The sequence below is a fragment of the Sycon ciliatum genome, chromosome 2 (assembly GCF_964019385.1).
Source record: "Sycon ciliatum chromosome 2, ocSycCili1.1, whole genome shotgun sequence".
Taxonomy (NCBI): domain Eukaryota; kingdom Metazoa; phylum Porifera; class Calcarea; order Leucosolenida; family Sycettidae; genus Sycon; species Sycon ciliatum.
The window spans coordinates 34207312-34218107 of NC_088644.1; the positions used below are offsets into that span (position 1 = coordinate 34207312).

At 47.4% G+C, this 10796-nt stretch overlaps 1 long non-coding RNA gene across 1 annotated transcript; it reads right to left on the bottom strand.

Annotated features, from left to right (window-relative positions):
* Nucleotides 1-215: 215 nt before the first annotated feature.
* Nucleotides 216-10247, bottom strand: LOC135810857 (uncharacterized). Its single transcript, XR_010552426.1, has 4 exons — nucleotides 10020-10247; nucleotides 6090-6228; nucleotides 4864-5108; nucleotides 216-792 (listed from the first exon to the last, which is right to left on the bottom strand). It is a non-coding gene; the product is annotated as an uncharacterized LOC135810857 (long non-coding RNA).
* Nucleotides 10248-10796: the final 549 nt, after the last annotated feature.

Here is a 10796-nt window from a genome sequence, read left to right on the forward strand (position 1 = left end):
CCTGCCTCAGAAGACCACCTGCCCCAGAAGACCACTGTAACCAGTACCAAGGGCAGCTATTACCAGTCAAATGACCCTGGATAAGGAGACCACCTGGTAACAGAGACCACATTTAGAAGGTCCCTTGAGCGGTCGTCTTAGACAGGTTTCACTGTACCTCTGAAGTACAATAGAGACATGACTTGCCATCCAGACAATCAATGGCAAGGTGGGAATCAACTTAATATCCACCATGTGCCTATAGCATGGTGTAGCCTCAGGCTTTATTGTATTTTAGTACTTGTACCATTTCAGTACTGCATTGTGTGGCTGAGGCGCTACCTGGTGGACACGTTTCATTGCTAGACTCCGACAACACTGTGCAATCGCTTGAACTTACAGGTAGCAGTAAAGTTTTAAACATCTGAGGTGTGGATCAGCCCATACCAGCAACAGAATACTAAACACTCCGAAAGGGTAACTAATTGATATGGATAATAGTAACACACTAGGTGAGTTGCTAAAAAGGAAACTGATGAAATCCTCATAAAGAGGCTAAGTGAAGATCGACAACAAGCACACTCATGTAGAACTGGGCATATCATGCTACTTTGAGAACTAACCAAAGACTGTAAGTACTAGAAGGAAGGAGAAGGAGGCATGTAGGCACAACGTCAGATGATGTGTGTGCATGTGTGCGTGCGCATGTGAAGGTGAAAGTGAATGATGTCATCACCAGAGAGCAGTGGTAGACGATTCACAGGGAAGCGGTCGCTGGAAGACCGACAGCTTCACTCATCATCCACTTAAACTCTGTAAGCATGAGGAGAGAGAGAGAGAGAGAGAGAGAGAGAGAGAGAGAGAGAGAGAGAGAGAGAGAGAGAGAGAGAGAGAGAGAGAGAGAGAAAGAGACAGAGAGAGAAAGAGACAGAGAGAGAGAGAGAGAGAGAGAGAGAGAGAGAGAGAGAGAGAGAGAGAGAGAGAGAGAGAGAGAGAGAGAGAGAGAGCGGCAGATAGATAGATAGAGAAATAGAGAGAAAAGAAAGAGAAAAGAAAGCAACAATTAGGCCAGTGAAGCACGAGGGCATAATCAGGAACATAATTATTATGATCACTGAATATCCAAAAGGATTGTGCTAAACATGTAGGTTATACTGTTCTACAGACAGCTGTCATCTTGGAATCGGGCCAGAATGTGAGAATTTTATAAAATACACTCCACCCAACTCGCACATAGAGCAGCATTGATCCATGCAGCTACATGTATATAAAGCGTACATATTAGACGGATGCATAGCCCATTATAGGATAATTCTTCTGACGGTTGTCAAAATTGTAGGTGGAATTGTAGTAATATTGCTGCCATTGCTAGGTTCAAACCTGGCATTCACATTGGAGGGCAATATCAGGCTTAATAGAACAGAATACACGTGGAAACTCACTTTGAATGCACAGTTTGCATGTGTATGCTAAACCTAGGTGAAACTCGTTACTAAAGAGGTGCACAATCATGCCTCCTATACTACCCCCCCCCCCCCCTCCCACTCGGACTTTCAGGGCTCACCACGACCGTACAAAGCGTCAATATTACCAATCAGCGCACGGCAAAACGGGCTGTTTCTTGCAATTGTGGGGTGTTTTCTGAGTGGAACTTGGCTGTATTCGTTAGTTTGAGGCATTAGGCCATTGTGGATTCGTGTTCAGAAGGTGTGTCTTTGGAGGGTTACCGTCTCGAATTTTTCGATTTGGCCTTCGTTTGCCTGAGATCGGATAGTGAAATCACTCAAACGCGAAGGCGTGCGAACAAGTGAATGAAGAGAAAATTAGAAATCGGGGATGGTAAACCGATAGAGAATTCCAAGACCTTGAAAATGAGCTATCGATGGTAAAAATCGGCCAAGGAGAACCGCTGTTCTACTTTTTGAAGACATCAAGGTCGGCCGTGCGTCCCCATGGTCCCCGCGCGCACCAACAAAAACTGGCAGCCGTGCGCATATCTGCAAGTGCAACAAGAAAGGACGGAGGAGACAGCAAGCGTTCCGAGTGAAGAGTTTACCTTCGTATTGACTCAAGCTAAGGACTCATGCCAGTCAGGGATCATACCAGTCACCTCTCATCATGGTCATGACTAAGGGATTCATTTGTGGCCAGGAAACTCCCCACTCGCAGCGTGAAAGCTGCGAGGCCAAACAGAAAAGAGTGTGCCGAGTCGCGATCAGGAAACGCTGAGTTCTACTGACAACATTGGTTAGCTAGGCGCGGCAAATTCTTGTAGATGCCAGGACTCCAGTTCATCAGTACCTCACGGACATACATTGTATCTTGGTCGACACCCACCAGCGGGTTGAGAAAAATGACCAAGATGGCTTGGAGAAAGGACGTCTTCTCCGCCTGTCTTTCCCAACACCAAACAACAAGATTCGCTTCGGCACTGGCCCTTCGCTGTACAGAATAGACCAGGGAGTCGTAAAGTACCGGTATTTTACGACTAGACTGTACATCAATCAGCATGAACTCGGGTGCGTAGCCGCTATGACTGCACAAACTCTGGCCTTGGCGGCATCGCCATGTTTTCAAAATGGTGGTCGACGCTTTTTTGAATTTTGTATGGTTGTGGTGAGCCCTGACTTTGTTTGTGTTACTGTAAAAGCAGAAATTTTCGGTGGTGTAATATTTTCGGTATTCTCCGAAATCGGCGGTTCGGTGGAGGGAAATTTTCGGTAAAACCCGTTTTCCAGGTAAGGCCACACTTTGTTTTTTCTATGTTTCTTGTCGGCAAATTTTAACAAAAGGTATGCGGGCGGGCGGAAAAAAAAACAAAAGCCAAGGAAAAAACAAGAACAATTTCTACTGAAAACTGTATACATTTTACATGTATATGCGTGATTCATTCAAGACACTGTATAAACCATTACTACAATGTACAATCATGTACATGTAGTCCCATACATGATTGCACCACATTATCGTATCAGCCCACGAATATCAGGCAAACTGCAACAATGAGAGTATAACGTTTGATGAATACGAGATGGCGAAGAGCACAAACATTTATCTGCTATCGCATCAACAAACGCTTTCCCACTTGTCATTTTTGGTTTTGTTACTTCAACGTTCTTGTGTCCGCTTATCAAACTCTTGTCTCCACGCTGCTCATCTTTTCCTCGCCATGCGTCTATTGCTTGGATTTTCTGCCCACAACATCGTTCCACAGGCGCCAGTTGCCACGGAACGCGTCCGACTTACGGTGTTCCTGGGACCCACAAGGCTCAAGCAGTGAACGACTGGAAGCTTCGTAATGGCAGCCTTTAATATCGCAGAGAACAGATAGGACGGGGAGCGCTCCTTTGCTGCTGTGATGCAAACGTTTACGATTTTGATTGACGCATCTAGCTGCTGCAGCATGTGCAGCGTACATACATGTACGTAGTACACTGTATGAATTTTTATTCCGAAATTTCTGAAAACCTACGCGGGCGATGACGAGAAACATAGAAAAAACAAAGTGTGGCCTAAGTGTACTACAGTCGTCCGTCTCTAATCCGGCACCTTTTGCTACGGCGTTTTCTGCTGGATTAACGAGGGTGCTGGATTAAGAAATCCTGCCCTCTGACCCGGCCCTACCCAATTGCATGCATGTGTCATACGTCAAAACGCAGGGTTTTTCCGTGTCGATCCAAGTATTTGGTGCACAACTTTATATTCTCAACTGTTCTCCAGGAATATACACAGTGATAAAGTGATAAAGTAAAACAGAGAACATGTTCACATGTACTCTTGCACACACACGCACACACACACACAGACCTGAAAATTGGCAGGACACTACTTCTTGCTAAAATAAGAAAGTATGGTTGACTGCTTAGCAGTTGTCTCCTGGACAACATTGACCCTCTTGAGAAGGCCACGCAAGCAGTCGACATCATGCAGGTCGAACGACGGATGTCCTTCGGAGCAAACAATTGCATCAGCAAGTGCACGGGATGCTTGTGCCAGAGTTGGAAGGCCGTGTTGGAGTGCGCATCCAAGATGTGCTAGAGCTGTTAGCCAGTTAGTTGTAGAACGTCAGTACCGTCGGTCAGTGTCGTGCATCGTCGCTGATTGTTTAGTAACTGGTGGTGTTAGTGGACAGTATAGCGTAACTTGTAGTTCCTTGGTCTTTCTCTTTGTATAAATTGAGTTCGGGTTCGGAAAAGTCCTAACAACCAACCACGCGCGCGGCACTGACCAGACTGGCCTGGCAAGGAGTGCACCTGTACGGTACGCGACTAACGACTGCCGGATTATGAAATCAAACTACGTGCAGTTTGAGCGATTCGTTTCAAAAAGTCACTGCCGGAGGCGGAATTCAAGTGCCGGATTACGATGTAGGAATTGAACGAAAAAAATCGGTTTCATCAGAAAGTGCGCCGGTTGGCAAGGGTTCCGGATTAACAAGTGCCGGATTAGAGAGGGACGACTGTAGTACTACATGTATACAGTATCGGTTGTACCTAAATTTTCGGTGCGTTTTATTATCGGTAAAAATTGTCGGCACCGAAGTTACCGAAAATAAAACACCACCGACAATTTCTGCTTTTACAGAATGTAGCATTAGGAGTTGCATTACTTTATGAGTTGAATCCATAACGAGGCACAGCGGTATATTTTTAACGATTTAACAAGAAACGATCCATTGTTAACCGTGTGAATGTTCTTACAAACTGTTCCTTCTCTCCTTTGTACTAGAGCAATGAAGGACGGGTGCGTGATAGCAGGGTCGTTAAACTTTGTGCCCGCAAAGTGGAAACAATGCAAATAGTTAGACTTTTTGGTTCGTCACACTTTCATCTCTAACAGTATGTGTAGTAGGCCTGTACTTGCAGTACTGCCATGGTTACATACTTGATGGTGTGGTGTCAGCGATGTCTGCTACATCCCACTAAGCACGCGTAACAGTGGTGGTGGTGGCTACACACGGCGGGTAAGCAGGGGTTACAGGCCCTGAGGATGGGTACGTAGCCGTGGTGACGATTGCCAGCTGCTTCCGCTGACGGTATCGGACAAGAGGACAGCACGCGCAGCACAAGCAACACAGGATGATGCCGCCGACTATCAGGATACACCCTGTTACGATCACTCCAATGGCCCTGGGGCAAACAGAAAGACCAAAGAGAACCAGAGATCCAGCTGGAATGGTCGCTTGTTCAGACTCCACTGCGGCCAATTCATTGGTTACGCCAAACACCAACACCAACACATGCACACACACACACACACACACACACACACACACACACACACACACACACACACACACACACACACACACACGTACACATACACACACACACACATGTATACTTGTACTTGCTCACTGCCATGACTGGTCATGCGAATCTCACCCAAAGAGAGAGAAATTCAAAAGGAATCTCGGAAAGATGACTCAATTGGCAATTGAACCACCCAATGGCCGACAAACTCTGAAATCCCCAAACTCTGGGTGGATTTGGAAATGTAAAATAGAAGAAAAACACATTGGAACGAGTTATGAAGCAACAATCCACGACTATCCACGATTTCTATTGGCTCAGTTTCCGGGTTAAACTTTGGATTTGGAAACGATCCTACTTATGGGCTCAGCACACCTCAGTCAGTGAGCGAGGACAAGGTGCAGAAAAAGGGATTGACCTCATCAAGGTGTCAGTCCCCGGGATCCAAAACTGCATTCACCCCTGGTCCGAGTGAAGGTAATACTAAGATGCTAGTGTGGCTGGCCTAATCAAAGTGGATCTGATAAAGGCTTCACTAGCACCATTGATTACACAAGAGTTGCTCTAGCCAGAAGGTGTCCATCGGCCAACTGGTATGTATTGTATACTTCAGTAGAAAGTATGTGAACCCTGAAGCCAACAAAGGTGGCAGCTAAAACATTACACCTTCAAGCAGCCGAGCCCGTTAGCAACAGACCCAACACTATCTGGCATACGTGTACCCACCAACCGAACAAGCTGAACATTTTATGCACTCTATTATTTCCCCAGAACACTATAAACATCAGATTCCTCAAAACAGTGTTTAGCCATGCAAGTGCATGACTAGTGCAGAGCCCCTCATCAACCAATCCTCACCATCCAGCTAGATAAGTCGAATCCAGCGTATCAAAGCAGCACAATTTGTCGTTGGGACTGTACGAGCAGCAATCAGTCTGACTGATGCCAGGAAAGTCAGGAATATGCGGGCACTCTACCAAGCCGCACTTCTTCGCATCTAATATTGTACACACAAACAGAGCAGGAAGCAGTGCAGGATAACATTTCTTTCAAAGAAAACGATGCCACGGATGTCTGCAGTGCAGAGCAGCCGTTGTCTGAAATGTCGCTAACATAGAAGTTAGAACTCTTTAAAGGGGAAGTTAAGGCAAAAATTAAAATTTCACCAGTTGTAGTCTTCGGGGTGCTGAGTCGAATGGTCGTGGTCCGAGGAAGCTGAGACGCTCCCTTCCTACTTGAATCCCAATCGAACTCGCGCACTTCCACCGAAACTGGGTGACTGCGCCCTACTACATGTAGATGGGGATTTTGTATGCAAAATGTCACTAAAAGCGCCATTTCGTTCTTATAAAAGCACGGATGACCGCGATTGGCCCATATGTTGTAGTCTTTTGGACGCTGAGTCGACTGGTTTTGGTCCGAAAAGGCTGCGATGCAGCGTTCATCCTTTATTCCCAATCGAACATGGTTGAACAAGCGGTCACGTGCTCCTGCGTACGCCAGTCACCTGGTCACCGTGCCTGCAGGGTACAACTTACTAGCCTGTTTGACCTTTTTTGGGTGCAGTCCTGTCACTCGAGTTGAACCTTGGTGTGAAAGTTGTCGCCTGCTGGCGTGGTGACCAGGTGATTTGGGCATCCAGGGGCACGTGACCACTTGTTCAACCATGTTCGATTGGGAATAAAGGAGGAACGCTGCATCGCAGCCTTTTCGGACCAAAACCAGTCGACTCAGCGTCCAAAAGACTACAACATATGGGCCAATTGCGGTCATCCGTGCTTTTATAAGAATGAAATGGCGCTTTTAGTGACATTTTGCATACAAATCCCCATCTAGTAGGGCGCAGTCACCCAGTTTCGGTGGAAGTGCGCAAGTTCGATTGGGATTCAAGTAGGAAGGGAGCGTCTCAGCTTTCTCGGACTAAGACCATTCGACTCAGCACCCCGAAGACTACAACTGGTGAAATTTTAATTTTTGCCTTAACTTCCCCTTTAAGGTGGCAGACTACCCAAAAATTCGCTGAAAAATCGAATTTGTAAATTCATATTGAGTGCTACGTCAGTTGAAAGAGCATGAATAGCTGCAAATTCTCTGAAAATTGTGTCCCGATCTGACCGGCCGTTCAAGAGTTATGGCCGAAAATGTGCCCTTGCAAGGGAAGATTTTGTTGTTGCACGCTGTCATTTGTTGGCAGCACTGTATTTGAATGTGAGCAGACCGTGCGCAACTTGTCGTATCATGGAAACACGTGAAAGTGTGCAGAATTTTGCTCCAAGTCCAAAAAATCAGGTTTTTGAGCCACGTATTGGGCTGCACGGCGGCGGGCGAAGCCCGCCGCCGTGCAGCAGGACTTTTGCCAGCACCCTCGTGACGTTGCAGATATGTGGCTTGATTACTAGTATTGTACTTGACGTTGATTTAGTGACTTTGGCAAGTTTGAGTCGTGTCAAGAAGTCAGGTAGGATTCAGTACTAGGCAGTAGTGAAACGTGAGTGGTAGTCTTTGCCGGTTTCTGAGGGTATCCTGGATTTGGTGTGCAGCGCTGTGGAAATGGCTTGCTGTGGAGGTCCCAGCACTGGATGTTGTATCAAAGGTACGACCTCGTAGCACGTGCTAATCCTAAAAAAATTCGAAAATTGACTTGGGTCTGTGGGAGTGTGTGAGAGAACGCCCACTCGTTCCGTTGTGACAGATTCCAGGGCCTCGTTGAGGGGCCCTACCCCATCACCCATGGCTGCTTCTGGACTTGTTCTAGGTTTGAGTCCCGCGCACGAACAGAATGAGCACGAAAATGTGAAAAATTGTAAATGCATTTGTTTGGCTCCTGGGTGGCTCGCACACCGTGGCACTATGCCGGAAATTTGAGTTTTTCCGGCCTGGAAAGCCTGTCAGTGAGGCGCAAGAAATACATAATCCTACACAGTTGCGAGGGCATGATGCTCTGATCAGGCCCGAGGTCTGTGAGTGATCTTGCCCGAGGCCCAAGGGGCGTAGCCCCGAGGGCGTCGCGACCAAGGGCAAGATCACTCACATGACCGAGGGCCTGATCAGAGCGGCATGCCCGACGCAACTGTGTAGGATTGCGCTTCAGACAAGGCCCACCTCACAAACAACAAGGCCCAGTACAGTAGAGAGATTCAAACAGAAAGAAAGCCTTGACGGCAAATGAGTTGATGTCACATTGTGTGCAGTGACCATCACAAACAGCTATTTGTTTGGTCGGAACTTTCCAGTTTTGAGATGAAAGTATTCAAGTACAGTGAAGGCAGTAGTAACGTTAGTACCAGTAATATGACGGATTCGGAATAAACCCGTTCTTCGAGTTAGATGATTGCCAGAGTAAGGTTCAAATGCGAGTGCTGAGAAGCTGCAGCCTTAGGGCAGGTACAAAGTGTACTTGTGGAGGTCTGCTTCCCTTGTGTACGTTTCGCCGCGAGAAACAGGACCAGCTGCAAGGTCGGTTGGCGTTTCTGGTCTCCCTGCAGACGTTCAAGACAGTAGTGAGTATATAATCATTTTGGACAAGGGAGACAAATTTTTAGTCCTCGTCGTCGGAGATGTTGCCCAAGGCAAGGACTTCGAAAAATGGTAAATGCGTATGTGCAGCGCGATGCTGTACGACTGCTGTTCTTGACCGGCTAAGCGGTCAAGATCGACTGATCTTGACTGCTTATTCTGGCCGCTCATTGGCCGTCTCCTGGCAACAAGCACGTGCCATGTCTGAACTTGTAATTCAGACATGGCACGTGCTTGTTGCCAGGAGACGGCCAATGAGCGGCCAGAATAAGCAGTCAAGATCAGTCGATCTTGACCGCTTAGCCGGTCAAGAACAGCAGTCGTACAGCATCGCGCCGCACATGCGCATTTAGCATTTTTCGAAGTCCTTGCCTTGGGCAACATCTCCGACGAGGACTAAAAATTTGTCTCCCTTCTCCAAAATTATTATAATACTCACTACTGTCTTGAACGTCTGCAGGGAGACCAGAAACGCCAACCGACCTTGCAGCCGGTCCTGTTTCTCGCGGCGAAACGTACACAAGGGAAGCAGACCTCCACAAGTACATTTTGTACCTGCCCTAAGGCTGCAGCTTCTCAGCACTCGCATTTGAACCTTACTCTGGCAATCATCTAACTCGAAGAACGGGTTTATTCCGAATCCGTCATATTACTGGTACTAACGTTACTACTGCCTTCACTGTACTTGAATACTTTCATCTCAAAACTGGAAAGTCCCGACCAAACAAGTAGCTGTTTGTGATGGTCACTGCACACAATGTGACATCAACTCATTTGCCGTCAAGGCTTTCTTTCTGTTTGAATCTCTCTACTGTACGTACATACATGTACTGGGCCTTGTTGTTTGTGAGGTGGGCCTTGTCTGAAGCGCAATCCTACACAGTTGCGTCGGGCATGCCGCCCTGATCAGGCCCTCGGTCATGTGAGTGATCTTGCCCTCGGTCGCGACGCCCTCGGGGCTACGCCCCTTGGGCGTCGCGACCTCGGGCAAGATCACTCACAGACCTCGGGCCTGATCAGAGCATCATGCCCTCGCAACTGTGTAGGATTATGTATATCATGTCCTGAGGGCCAGCATAGTGGCAGGAGTGTGTGGTCAAAATTTCACTCAAATCCATTGAGAAACACCAAAGTTACGGTCAATTGAATGCCATATGAAATTTATGGGTAGGCTGCCCCCTTAAATTAATCTACAGTCAGTAGACAGTGACAAGTTTGCCAGTTTTAGTATAAAGAGAAGAAGTAATCTACATGATTGTGCCAAGTTCTTACCACTCGGTCCGGCAAGGACAAGCAGAGCAGCGCCGATCAGGGTGTAAACTGAGAGAGACATGGCGAAAGGATGATTGTCGTGAGCAGCTATGGACGCGCGTGAAGGTTTTCCCAAGCTTGAGTCGAAAGCAAAACCCTGGAAGTAGCCACTGTCTACTGTGTCGAACTACTACAACTGTAGAGTGTAGTGTAGGCAACAACACGAAAAGAACTGAGAAATCCGATTCGCGCATTCAGTAGAATACACGTGCACGTACGTACATGCATATAATTGTTGTTGATAGATCACGGCGCATGCGCAATTGCGCTTGGCGGGACACAAGGCTAACTGTTCTGGCAGCCCATGCAGGTGCACTTTTTGACCTTTGGCCTTTTTCACATCATAAATGGCATACAACAGTACATAACAGTACATCGGAAAGTACCGGTCCGAATTAGAAACAGCTGCAGCTGCTGGAGCATGGAGCGGAGGTGGAGCATTGCGTGCACTCAGCCACTAGTGCGCAGGGCGCAAAGCCAAAAATTAATGTAGATCCTTCGCATCAGGGAGTCGCCAAATACCATATTTGACGACTCCCTGCTTCACATACGCACTCATACAAGCCGTTACAATGGCAACAACATATTGGGCCCCAGCCTCCAAAAATAATAGTTTTCAGTACATCAGCCGGGTCCGCGGGGTACTCATGTACTCATGACGGCCGGAATATCCAAGCGAAAGGCGCAATTATGTAACCAACAACTGGTAACGGTGGGGATGGGGGGGGGGGGGGGGGG